Source organism: Columba livia, chromosome 1, assembly GCF_036013475.1.
Source record: "Columba livia isolate bColLiv1 breed racing homer chromosome 1, bColLiv1.pat.W.v2, whole genome shotgun sequence".
Classification (NCBI taxonomy): domain Eukaryota; kingdom Metazoa; phylum Chordata; class Aves; order Columbiformes; family Columbidae; genus Columba; species Columba livia.
In genome coordinates this window covers 36,691,691-36,705,504 of record NC_088602.1, presented here as the reverse complement: position 1 = coordinate 36,705,504, position 13,814 = coordinate 36,691,691, and the positions used below count along the sequence as shown (strand labels likewise).

The following is a 13,814-nucleotide window of genomic DNA, read 5'->3' as shown; positions in this document are numbered from 1 at the left end:
AAACATCTATGTATTTTCTTTAAGGACTTGTCTGCAGGGTCAAATTAAAATTTTGCATTACTTGGGCCTTACCTTGTTATTGACATTTTTCTCTCAACTTCTCTACTCTATTTTTGAAAAAGAATTTAATTCAATATACCTTAACCTCTGGAGCAAGTCTCTAATAGGAAATGTGTCTGTTTGTTTTATGAGAAGAAAAATGGATTCAGCTCTATGTACAGTTTTTAATTTCATGTTTCTTCAGGAATTATTACAATTACTTTCAAAGCCTGCACTTAGTTTCCTTTTCACACCATTAAGTCGTCAAAAGAACCTATAAGGAAATAAAATACATTATTTTCTTGTAATTTATGAGCTTATTTGAGGGCTTGTATAAATATATGAGACTTCATTATGTCCTATTAGTAGAATGAACTCTGTCCTCTACTACTTATGTTTAGGACTGGAATTTGAATGGATGGCAGTTGTCCAGCAAACCAATATCTGTGAAGGTTCTTAACTTCGTAGGCTCAAGCATCTAAGCTTTCATTAAAGCAGAACAAACAGATTTTCAGATCTTGAGTTTTTACAAATAACTGACTGTATTTGAAAAAAAAAAGTCTGAGTAGGAGGTTTATGATACTTAAATGCTGATACACATAGAAAATCCAATCATACAGTTAAACACAGACATTGGAAGTAGTGGTGAAATGCTGAGCAGATGGAGGAAGAGGACATATGTGCCTAAGTGGGCTGTACAGAAGGGGTTTCAGAAGTGTGTTATGGGCCAACAGCTGATTTAAGAATAGTGGGGCATCATGCTGGCTTATTGTTTCTTAATGTCAAATTATAGCTTTGACTGATGGAAACAACAATACCTTTCAGTATTTGGCATTTATTTTGCTGACATTTTAGTGTGTGGAATCAGACAACTTCCTTCAGATTTAATGTGTTGTCTAAACTTTCGATGAGAGAAGTAATAAATCTTCAGAAAAGCTCCAGAAAGGACTCCAGACATTCTCATGGAATCCACTTCAGCTGAATCACACTGAGATACAAATTAATGGCTCTTGCAGGGGAAAAAAAAAAAAAAAAAGCCCACACTATTTTCTAGTGGTGCTTTTTTTGTTGTTGGTGGTGGTTTTTTATCGTTGTTGTTGGTTGTTTGGTAGCTTTTTTGGTTTTTTTCAGGTCTACCTCCTGCATACAGAAGGAGCTGCCAGGCCTCTCTAAGGACTGCCCACTTTTGCTTTTCACAGAAAAGAGCTGATGTCAACTTCTTAATCCAATTCAGATCTTTCAAATAGATAAATTATAGTCTAGGAAAGGAGTGCAACAGAGATAATCCTCTTCTAACTAACCAAACCTGGGACAGAAACAATAATCAGATAATTACTGCTTTATTTTTACATCAGAAATAATATTCTGTATTTTATATGTTAAACCCATATTATTTTTCTTGGGTCAACTGAAAGAGAAATTTCCAGAGACTGTCATATGTTGGAGAAGTGTTTAAATGAAGACATAAAGACTGGTCACCATGATTACAGAAGAGAAGCATTTTTCAGATATTTTGCCTTGTGGAAAGTTAGATTAAGTGGATGAAGATCAATATTGGAATAAACACCTATTTGATATTAATAATGAGAAAAACTATACATTTAGTGGTTGAACTTAGCCACAGAATTTGAAAGTACTTTTTAAACTCAATTTTTCCACCATCTATTCTATTCTGAAGGCAGCATAGCAAAAGAGTGGGTTCACCAACACTGTAAACTTGCTGGAAATACTTTACAGTGTCTTGCACTATGCTTATCCAGAGACAAGAACTACCTTAGATTTAACTACATATTTGCTCTATAGTGTCTTCAGAGGCCAGCACATTGAAGTTTTCCCTTTTATCTGCACAGGAAGACACAAACATGGTACTTAAAACAAAGTCTGTGGGAAGATCTGCCAATATCTGCTGGAGAAAGAATCTCAACAAAGAGTCAGACAACAGGGTAAAGCCTCTCTCTGCTTTTGCTGGCTAGATTATGTGTAAAATCCACCTAGACATGGTGTATAAATAAGGCAAAGGCTTCACATTCACCACAAAAGTTGGTTTGTCTATTGATGTCTCCTCTGTAGCAGCCTCTTTCTGACTGTATGCCAAATAGCTCCTGGCAGATGCTCAGCTCCATGAGCCTACATTCCTTAGCAGCTACAGTTTAGCAAAGACTTGTAAGAGACAGAGACAGACTGTGAAGCTGCTGGTTCAGAAACAATCCCGCTTCAGTGGTAGATGATGATTCCATAAAGAAAACATATGACAGCTACACGTTCAAACAAGAAAAGGCAGTCTTGCACAGTCCATACTGATCTGCATATGGGACAACTAATTAGTCCCAAACAATGATATTGCTCTCAAAAATACAATCCCAAAGTGAATTCTGAAAGTTATCTTTCAGAAGGAGGAGCAAGTTCTTTAAGAATAGATGGACACTCCTAAATCTTAGATAAACCACAGAAATATTGTGTGTTACAAACAGGATTTTGAAAAGTGATACGAAATTGTATAAAGTGGAGTTCTGATTATAGTTGTTGCCTGTGTAATACACAAGATATAACAAACTGTTACTATATGACGTATCTACATGACATTTTTACACCTAGGTCATCTGTTGTCAAATGTTGTCTTCACCATACTCTGGCAGAGAGGGGTATAACTTCCTGTAATGATCTAATATTAGCATCCTAGTGCAGAACTGCAATGTCCCATCAGTTTTTCAAGTGCATACATGTGTCCCTGGTACACCATGGGAGACATTGGTGTTACAGACTTCCAAAAATCCCTGTGAGCTCAACAAAAAGAAGAAATAATGGTGGACCATAAAATCACTAAACAGGAAATGAGGCAGTAAAAGCTAATAATATTCCAAACTTGAGCACTGCTTAATATAAATAAACAAAATTTTAAGTGGAAAATTATCTTCCGTGTTTTCTTTTTTCTTCCCCCCCCGCCATCTATACCTACTATTGAGGCGTCTTATCTTTAATGTTTTCAGAATTATATGTTAGACACACAGTTCCAGTTTTTTTTCTGTGATTTTCTTCCAATGGGGTAATTAAAAATGTATTTTTGCATCTATTCACACTCCAACATTAATCTTCAAGAAAGCTTAAGTTAGATCTGTCCTGACAAAGTCTGTTTTTTTATATATTCAACTTTCGTTATTTCCTCTTTTGCATGGTTTGAAAATTTCTGTGCAGGTGTAACTACTTCTGTAAAACGTGGAAGACCTGCCCCTTGCACCCTCCCCTGCCCCGCGAAGATGTTTAGATTAGAATGTTTAGTTAGAATGCTAACACAAAACCTAGATGATGATAATTTAAATGTCAACAATATCAAGACCAAAGCATAAAAACAGGAAGAGAAATGATCCTAACTATACTTTAAGATTATAGACTCTCAGAATCAGACTGAAAAAATGGAAAGCCTGAATTAAGAGTGAAATCAGCAGTTCACTTGAAGTACATGTACACTAATGCACGCAGTATAGGCAACAAACAAGAGGAGCTGGAAGCCATCGTGCGGCAGGAAAGCTATGACATAGTTGTCATCATGGAAACATGGTGGGATGACTCATGTGACTGGAGTGCTGCTATGTGTGGCTACAAACTCTTCATAAAAGACAGGCAGGGTAAGAGAGGTGGAGGGGTGGCTTTATATGTTAGAGAGTCTCTTGACTCCGTTAAACTTGAGGTCAGCAGTGACAAGGTTGAGTGCCTGTGGATCAGAATCAGAGGAAAGTCCGACAAGGCTGACATCCTCGTGGGTGTCTGTTATAGACCACCCGAACAGGATGATGAAGGAGATGAATTATTCTACAAGCAGCTGGCAGATGTCTCAAAATCGACAGCCCTTGTTCTTGTGGGTGACTTTAGCCTGCCGGATATATGCTGGGAGCTCAATACTGCACAGAAGAGGCAGTCTAGGAGTTTCCTAGAGTGTTTAGAGGATAATTTCCTTCATCAGCTGGTAAATGAGCCTAGCAGGGGTAAGACCCCACTAGACCTACTGTTTACAAACAGAGAAGGGCTGGTGGGAGATGTAGTGTTTGGAGGCCGCCTGGGGCATAGTGACCATGAAATAATAGAATTTTCAATACTCAGAGATGCAAGGAGAGCCATTAATAAAACCTCTACACTGGACTTCTGGAGGGCAGGTTTTTGCCTATTCAGAAGTCTAGTTCAGAGCATACCCTGGGAAACAATGCTTAAAAACAAGGGGGCCCAGGAGGGTTAGACGTGCTTCAAGCAGGAGGTTTTGAGTGCACAGGAACAGGCTATACCAGTGTGCCGAAAGGCTAGCCGGCAGGGAAGACAACTGGCTTGGCTAAACAGGGAGATTTTGAAGGAAATCAGAAATAAAAAGATACTTTACTGACTGTGGAAAAAAGGGCTGGCTACTTATGAAGAATTTATGCAAATAGCTAGACCATGCAGAAAAAAAATCAGGGAAACAAAAGTGCAATTTGAAGTTAATTGGCCAATTCTGTTAGGGATAAAAAAAGTCCTTCTTTAAATACGTTAGTAACAAAAGGAGGGGCAAGGAAAACCTCCGTTCTCTATTGGACTTTGAGGGAAATATAGTTAACAAAGATGAGGAGAAAGCTGAGGTACTTAATACCTACTTTGCCTCAGTTTTTACCAGTAAGACAGGTGGCCTTCAGGACAACTGGCTTCTGAAGGTGGTTGACAGAGATAGGAAGCCAAATAGCCCACTTGTATTCTAGGAAGAAGTAGGTAGTGACTTACTGAGCCATCTGAATCCTCACAAGTCTATGGGACCAGATGGGATCCATCCTAGGGTGATGAGGGAGCTAGCGGAAGAGCTCACCGAGCCGCTCTCCATCATCTTCCAACAGTCCTGGCTCACTGGGAAGGTCCCATACAATTGGAAATTGGTGAATGTACCCCAATCCATAAAAAGGGCTGCAAAGATGACCCTGCCAACTACAGGCCTGTCAGCCTGACCTCAGTGCCTGGCAGGGTTATGGAGCAGATCATTCTGAATGCAATCACACAACACCTTCAGGATGCACTAGGGATCAGACCCAGCCAGCATGAGTTTAGGAGGGGCAGGTCCTGTTTGACCAACCTGATCTCCGTTTATGATCAGGTGACTCACCTGGTGGATGAGGGGAAAGCTGTAGACGTTGTCTATCTAGACTTCAGCAAAGCCTTTGACACTGTCTCTCATAATATACTCCTTCAAAAGCTGGTAGCCCATGGCTTGGACAAGTGCACTCTCTGCTGGGTTAAGAACTCGCTGGAGGGCCAGGCCCAGAGAGTGCTGGTGAATGGGGCTGCATCTAGCTGGCGGCCAGTCACTAGTGGTGTCCCCCAGAGGTGCTCCCCAGGGGTCAGTGTTGGGTCCAGTCCTGTTTAACATCTTTATTGACAATTTAGATGAGGGGATTGAGATCATCATGAGCAAATTTGTTGATGACACCAAGTTGGGAACGAGTGTCAACCTGCTGGAAGGCAGGAGGGCTCTGCAAAGGGATCTGGATAGACCGGAAAAATGGGCTGATGCCAATGGGATGAAGTTCAATAAGGCCAAGTGCCGGGTCCTGCACACTTTGGCCACAACAACACCCTGCAGCGCTACAGGCTGGGCACAGAGTGGCTGGAGAGCAGTCAGGCAGAAAGGGACCTGGGGGTACTAACTGACAGGAAGCTCAACATGAGCCAACAGTGTGCCCAGGTGGTCAAGAAGGCCAACGGTATCCTGTCCTGTATCAAAAATAGTGTGGTCAGCAGGGCAAGGGAAGTGATCCTTCCCCTGTACTCTGCATTGGTGAGGCCACACCTGGAGTATTGTGTTCAGTTCTGGGCCCCTCAGTTCAGGAAAGATATTGAAGTGCTGGAGCGGGTCCAGAGAAGAGCAACACAACTCGTGAAGGGACTTGAACACAAGACCTATAGGGAGAGGCTGATGGAGCTGGTGTTGTTTAGTCTGGAGGAGTCTTAGAGGTGACCTCATCACTCTCTAGAACTACCTGAAGGGAAGTTATAGCCAGGTGGGGATTGGTCTCTTCTCCCAGGCGGTTAGCAATAGGACAAGGTGGCATGGGCTTAAACTCTGCCAGGGGAAATTTAGGCTGGATATTACAAAGAAATTCTTTACGGAGAGAGTGATCAGGCATTGGAATGGCCTGCCCAGGGAGGCGGTGGACTCACCGTCCCTGGAGGTTTTTAAGCTGAGGTTGGACATGGCACTTAGTGCCATGATCTAGTAAATGGACTGAAGTTGGACCAAGGGTTGGACTCGATGATCTCTGAGGTCTTTTCCAACCCAGTCAATTCTGTGATTCTGTGAAAAAAACATTTTGAGAGGTCTAATAAGTTGTCCTCAAGATAGGATAAACTAGACTTTAATTATTCATGGTAGCTATTTTTCTACATTGTCTCTGGAAACGTACACTGATAGAAATTCTACAATATTCCAAGATAATCTTCACCATCTGTACAGATCAAAAGTTTTTACTTGTACCTAACCCAAAGCTATCTTTCTTCAATTTAAGCAAAGTGCTTCTTGTCCTTGCTACAAGACAATACTGTACACAGGGTCATGTGAATCCACAATAGCCACTGGAAATGTAAATCCTGATCAGTTTGCCTACACACAGGTGTGTAATGTTATCTGAAGTACCCAATGTGACTGAAAGATCCAAATGGGACTGTCAGGTATGACACAACACCAATGAGAAACCTGTGCTTTGCTGAAATGTCATCTGGAGGTCACTGAATCAATCCCAATGTAGCCTGGAGAGCTATTCATTTGACAAAGTGTATATGCCTACTTTTAGGTGAGCTAAATAGGAGTCTTTGTTCCATTGGCTGTTTTTATTTAAGACTCGGTTCTGTTACCCACACACACAGATGCCAAGGGCCATTCGAGAAGATCTAGCATACCTGAGACATGCAGATGTGACCCCTAGGTACGACATGAGGTCAATGGTCACGTTTTTCTGGAGGACAGGCAGAATGCCATAAGGTGCATCAAAAAGTGCTAGATGCCCACTGCGTGTGTAACTAACCCAGACAGTATTTCAGTATTTTTCAGCAGCACTACTGTCTAACTCGTTGATTTCCATGTTGTACTTGTGGTTATTTATATCAACTTGAAAGTAATATTTTGCTCTTGCCCCATATTGAATTGCATTCTATTTACTTTATAATTTTTCTCTTTTTGTAAATAATTTTGAATTGTAGCCCTGTTCTTCAATGTATTTGCATCTGCTATGAGTTTGGTGTCATCTGTATATTTCACAAACATTGTTCTAGTCTGCTGTCCAGATAATTAACGAAAATAGGAAATAGTGCCAGTTCCAGAACAGATTTCTGTGGAACACCACTTGACACAGCTTTTTATTTTGGCATTGTATTACGATATCTAGTTTTTCAGTACGGATCTTCAGCTAATTCTATATGCAACTCACAATATTTTGATCTAGATGAATTTTCACTCATTTTGTAGTGAGAACATCATATGTGACAATGTCACATACATTACTTACATTATGGTATATGACAACAAATCTTTTTCTCCCTTACTACAGATCGAAGTTTCTTTGAATGCCATAATTTGTTCTTGACAAATCTGTGTTGACTGTTACTTAGCCTGTTGCTATCTTCTGTATCCTTACCAGCAGACAGACTGTCTCAGCAGTTTTCTGAATTTGAAAGCATGATGATAGCCCTATAATATTCTGGATATTCCTTCTTATAGGTCAGATTGTTGTTTGTCATCGTAATAATCTGGAAAATTAACTATCCTATGCTAATATTTTTTATTGCTTCACCAGGCTGAAGAATCTTGGGGTCAATCTAACCAAGTCTAGATGAGTCATTTATAAACTAGTAAAATATTACTTTAATTTCTCAAATAATTGAACTTCATTTGAGGATTTTTTAATAAGGTTTTTTTTTTAAAACTCTTTGTTTGTTTGTTTTTCCCAATACAAATACTATCATTGCACAAACAGTAAGGAAAGATTGAATCAAAAATAAGCCTGAAAGAAGGATGGTTTATTGTTTTATCCTTATTTTTTTGTAAGACAGATATTTATAAACTTAATAGTATTAATATTGCTAACAGTTGAACAATGTTTGTTTTTAAACATAAAAGAAAACCTATTATACATTATAAGAAAAGTATTGCAAGAAATAGCTAACATGCTAAAAATATTATCTGTAGAAATGTTCTAAAATAACAAGCCTGTAAATAATAAGAAATATTGTATACATAACACTACAACAATGTTAAGGCTGCACCAGGCTTACTTTAGTTCTCTGTGGAACAAAGAAAATGAAAGCACAAGGAGAAACTCAGACAGGAATGCCAAGCTCTAATAAGATGGTTTTATCAGGACAAAGCTGTCTGGAGCATACCAGATTCTGCTGAAGATGAAATACAAATAAACAAACAACTGCAGATAATGCTATGTCATCTAAACAGACTGCAAAACAAACTGTTGTATGGCCTGGACAGTCTGTTATACAGACTCCAGACAGATCATAAACAAGAACAAGCTTCTGCAATTCCAAAGGAAAAGCTGAGCCACGATTATATATGCTTTAGAATTTCAGTATGCAGAAAACAAGAAATAGCTTATTACCTCTTACTGCATAAATACTTCGGGAAACATCTTCATAGAAAGGAATCCTTCTGCTACATTTGGATATGGATGCAGAGAAAATAAATTCAAACAAAATTTGTATCACATATAAATATTATATAATTTGAAAATATTACCTTTCTGAGTGAATCTTGGAATACTGGAAATATTTCCTTCTTAAGGAAGGAATAAACCATAGGTGATTTCAGTTCAGACAAAAACTAAGAGATTTACATATTATGTTGTCAGAAACAAACTGCTGAAGTTAGTCAGAAACTTCTGAGTAAACAATAAGGGACAGACTGTGTGGAATTTACCATAATGTGTTGGAAAGGACTGGAAAAGCATATTTCCTATTCTGTATAGGTCTTACCTGTTATAATATTTAAGAACTTAAATGAATAAACTGTATAGCTCAAGTTTAAGTATTAATAGATAATCAGTATGCCTCAAATTTTTAATCTCTAGAGGAAAAGAGAAGAACAAGATGTCCAATATTGTGCTGAATGAAAACTGCTGTGAACTTTACAAGAACTGAAAAAAAAAAAAAATCACCTAATCAATGGTTTCAGTAATTTATGACAAAATTATGAGAAAGAAATGGAAACCAGCCTATAGAAGAGAGACAGAGGAACAAGAGGTAAAACTGAACTGATCCCTTCTCCTTTAAAAACATACTTTTTGGCACATTTAAAAAAAAAAAAAATCTAGTTTTTAGTTCAGTGTAGCATTATAAACATGTCAAATATCACAAGTTTTTGCAAACTAGAAGTGTCAATCTCCAGCTTGCCCTGTTACTGAGATCAGAACATTCTTTAAACTGCTTTAAAATATCTCCTATCCTAACAGGAAATGTGCTCCAAGAAAGCATGTAAGTATGCCAAGAATAGACGTTTTCAGATAATACATTATTTTTTCAGCCACAAGTCAAAGATTTTCACAGAGAAAGAAGCTTAAAATAATGGTATGATTTATAGGGTACTATGATTATTATTGTTTTATCAGTATGCTAGAATAACTTGAAAATTGATTATAAATCAAGAAGAGGATTACACATTACCTGTACTTTTACCATCAGGATATAAATTGGAAGCACGATAGTTCTAAACACATCTTCCTTCCTTCCTTCCTTCCTTCCTTCCTTCCTTCCTTCCTTCCTTCCTTCCTTCCTTCCTTCCTTCCTTCCTTCCTTCCTTCCTTCCTTCCTCCCTTCCTCCCTCCTTTCCTCCCTTCCTTCCTTCCTTCCTTCCTTCCTCCTTCCATTATTCTCCTGTGATAACTTAACCCTAACCCTACCCTAGATAGATACCATCTAACCTACTAAGAGTTAGATGTAGAAAAAATGAAAAAAGTTTAACAGTATAATATTAACATAAAGGAAACAAACTTTTAAAGTTATTGACATTTAAGTAATTCAATAGTTGTTTATACACCTATCTGATTGATGGTCACACTCTGTTGGACTTTTGATTGATGTTCTTTGATTGCTTTGATCAGAATAAATCTGGACTTACTGATTAACACAAATTTTAGAATAAATCAGTACTTTATAATAGAAATTCAATTCATTATTATTTGATCTCTTATTTTGGTACATTTTAGCATCATATGCTAAATCCATCAATTAACTTTTGTTAGCAATCTATAATATCCTTCGTTATTTTTTGTGATTTCTTATTTTTTTTTTAATTGCATGATGATAAATATGTTGAAGTTTGTAGTTCATCTAAACAACTTGAAATTCATGATTTCATAAGATACATGGTACAGTTAATTGATGAATTACCTTCGTATTATTATATTTTATGCCTTGTTCAGTCTAATGTTCACATACCTTACAATGTTTTAACACTACCTAAGTTTGTGTGTTTTATTTGACTGCTGACAAAGTGTGGAATTTTAATCTGTTATTGTAACAGTCTGAAATGAAGAGAAATTTGTCTTATACTTTTATTGCTGCTTAAGTTGCTGCCAGAAAATCTGATTGAAAGTATAGAGAAAGCAGCCATGAAGAGGAAAGCACAAGCAATCTTCCATTCTCTATATTATAGTCTGACACATATTAGATCAGTGTCTTTTTGTGCAACAGACAGTCTGGGATAATGAATACCAATTTCATGCATGTTACACACAGGCGAGTCTTATTGCTCACCTTTTTCTTACAGTTTTCTTAAAAATTGGAGCAGATTATGAAGTCTACTTCAGTTGCCATATTCTTAGTGTGAAGTAAAAAGACATTTTGCCCAAATCTTCCCTGGAAAGAGCTTAAACTTAGTAATATATTCCTTTGAAAAAAGTGAGAAATTTCTTTTATGGAAAGGGAACTGAGGTGTGCAGGCTGGAAAGCTGCTACTCTGCACTGCTAACAGGTCTCTGACTTGAATGATAAGGTGACCAGGACTTGCCAGCCTGCCACAGAGACACTTACCAAGCAATTTAGATGCAGCCTGACTTGCTGAACTTCACATTAAATGCAGATAGATTTTTTTGCTCCATATATTTTGACTGCTTGTTCTCCAGGGTACTACATTGGAATCTAAGAAGCAATTTGAGGGCCTAACACGGGTGTCTGGTGTCTTTTTAGATGCCATACAGTACATAAAATATTCACAAAGGGGTAAGAGGTATGATATAGGACCTAACTGTGACTCCCATCTTCTGGAGGGGTATCAGGAGGCCAGGTAAAATACTTTTGGGTGTCTGAAATAGTATCAAGCAACTTCTGTTCAGACTTCTGTGTCTTCTCATTCATTCAGAATTTTAGGTGGTATTTTCCCTCTTATGTCAATGCTATTCTGATATAAATACTCAATTTAGATTTTGACAGATTAGAGTGTTTCTGCTTTTCCTCATTCTGGATACTTATGCTTGTGATACATTTGTTTGCTGTAGAAGTGATCACAATGTCACATTAAGTCACACTGTGATCCCACTATGATCGGTAGTCACACAAAGTATAACAGGAGTTGCATTAACTCCTGTCCACACGTTTTCATGTAAATTTGTCTATTGCGAAATAATTTGAATGTGTATATGGAAGAAAACCCCACCCCCAAGGAGAAAACAGAAGATGTTTTGTAGCTAAGAGCCTTACTGCTGAAGTAGAGCAGTTTCTTCCGCAGAAACACTTTCATCCCAAGATGCTCAGTATATGGTATGTAAGTCTGAATTGAAGTTGGAATGGGCTAAGTTTTCTCCCCATGGTTTTAAATAGATCCATATTTATGGAACTATTCAGAAAAAGCAATATGTTTTGCACATATATTCTATTTCTCATGTTTTTCCTTGCAAAGGAGAAATCCCAGTTTGACTCACTATGTTTTCCACATATTTTGCCTAAGTGACACAGAATATTTACAAGCATAGTAACTACTGACTTGCAAAGCAAAGACTTTACCTAAATGCCTGTTCCACCTTCACCTTCTTCACAGACCACGCAACTATCTCTGGGGATGTAATTGTAACTTTTCTTCTCTGATAATTATACCTATTCCTGTGTAACCCTATAATTACTGAAATGCAATGAAATAAAGATAACATTTCCTTACAAATGTTCACTTACAACACATGGTTGAAATTGCATGTTTGATAGGACCAACTGTCTGATGACTTCAAATTCTGACCAGAGAAGACTCTTTAAGTGCATAGCTCAGAGGAGCAGGACTTGGGAGGTCTGACCTGTAGAGGCGTTCCTGTCATCAGTCTGTCCAGTTACCTTGGTAAGTCATTTTACCACGTTGTGCTTCCATTTCTCCATTTGTAAAAGAGAGAAACTCTCACATTTTTGTTGAAAGTTTTGATAACGTGCTAGCTTTTGTTATTCTGCAGTCGAATAACATGTCAAAACCAGTCTTATGTACACCAGAGAAAGTTACAAAGCATTTTCTGAATGATTATATGTGTACGGCCTGTGATACTGAATCTTACAAAACTGCGAAAAAGTAGGTACCACTTTTTCTCTTCTACCCTGAAGATGGAAAAAATAACTTATTTCGCAGCAATGAGAGAAAAAGTAAAACTAATTAACAAGAGGGGTTATAAATTTGAAAACATGAAAGATTATCTCAATTAAAAGGATAAATTAACTATATTTCTGGAATCTGGTTTACAACATAATTTAATCAAAGAAAAGTGTGTAAAAGTTCTGCCTTTCAGTATCAGTTCAGTTTTTACATTTTTTCTCATGTTATCAACATGCCACTATTGCTGTTGCCATATTTACAAGAAATCCAAAGAAACTATGGTTTTACAATGGGTATAAATGAAAAAAAAATGTGCATAGGTCTGAAATCTTTCTTGGTTTATGCAGCTTCTCCATACTGTTGTATTCTACTGTTTTTTCTACAAATTTTATGTAGAAGACTAAATTTAATGCATAAAAGTCAATAAAACAAAAATTAAAACAATTTCTCTTTTAACAATTTTACAAGTAAAAGAGTGCATTTTTTCACAGAAAAAATAATTTATTATTTTATTTTCACTAATATGTTTAACAGTCTCACCCATAACTAAATTTGGATGTCACTACTAAGTCTGGTTATTCTAGATCACAGTCACTGTGCAAATAAGTGATTCCAGTACTGCCTTCACCTAGTGTTTTAACAGAAACTTCCTCCATAGGACATGTAATGAGCTGTATTACATTATAATTTACACAGGATACAAATAATTCCTTTCTGACTGCAGCATTGTGTCACAGTATACCCTACAACAAGAGATCTGATTAGCCTTATTGCTATCATAGCTGCCTTAGTTACAGATGTTATTAGTGGGTATAAAATTATCCACCTTTTTTTTTTTTTTTTTTTTTTTAAGACCTAGCTGAAATATATTTCATCATTTTCTGCAGTATGAACTCTATTTGCTGAGACTATTTGGTGTAGAAGCATTGTTTATAAAACATTGGATATTTTTCGTCTTTTTACTTAATTTTATGATATTGTGTTTTTTTAATACACTGTGGGACAGGCCAGACAACAGTATTTTTTTTTCTTTTTTTTTTCCCCCCCTATATTTTATATTGCATTGAAAATATGAATCAGTTCCTTTTCAGTGTTTGTCTTTTCCTGACTGAATATTTCAGTCTTTTCATATTGTGCCATATGCCTCAGTCATCTTGGTTCACCCTAACTGGCCCTATACCACGTCCAAATGTGTCTTAATGCC

At 37.3% G+C, this 13,814-nt stretch overlaps 1 long non-coding RNA gene across 8 annotated transcripts in view; it reads left to right on the top strand.

Annotated features, from left to right (window-relative positions):
* Positions 1-13,814, top strand: part of LOC110358349 (uncharacterized) — a 101,012-nt gene that overhangs the window by 63,514 nt on the left and 23,684 nt on the right. For 5 of the 8 annotated variants that reach the window (XR_010470973.1, XR_010470976.1, XR_010470982.1 and 2 more), the window contains exons 3-4: positions 9,117-9,288; positions 12,241-12,367. This is a non-coding gene — a long non-coding RNA (uncharacterized LOC110358349). The remainder of the gene's footprint in view (positions 1-9,116; positions 9,289-12,240; positions 12,368-13,814) is intronic. The other 3 variants (XR_010470987.1, XR_010470977.1, XR_010470992.1) reach the window with 1 other exon arrangement.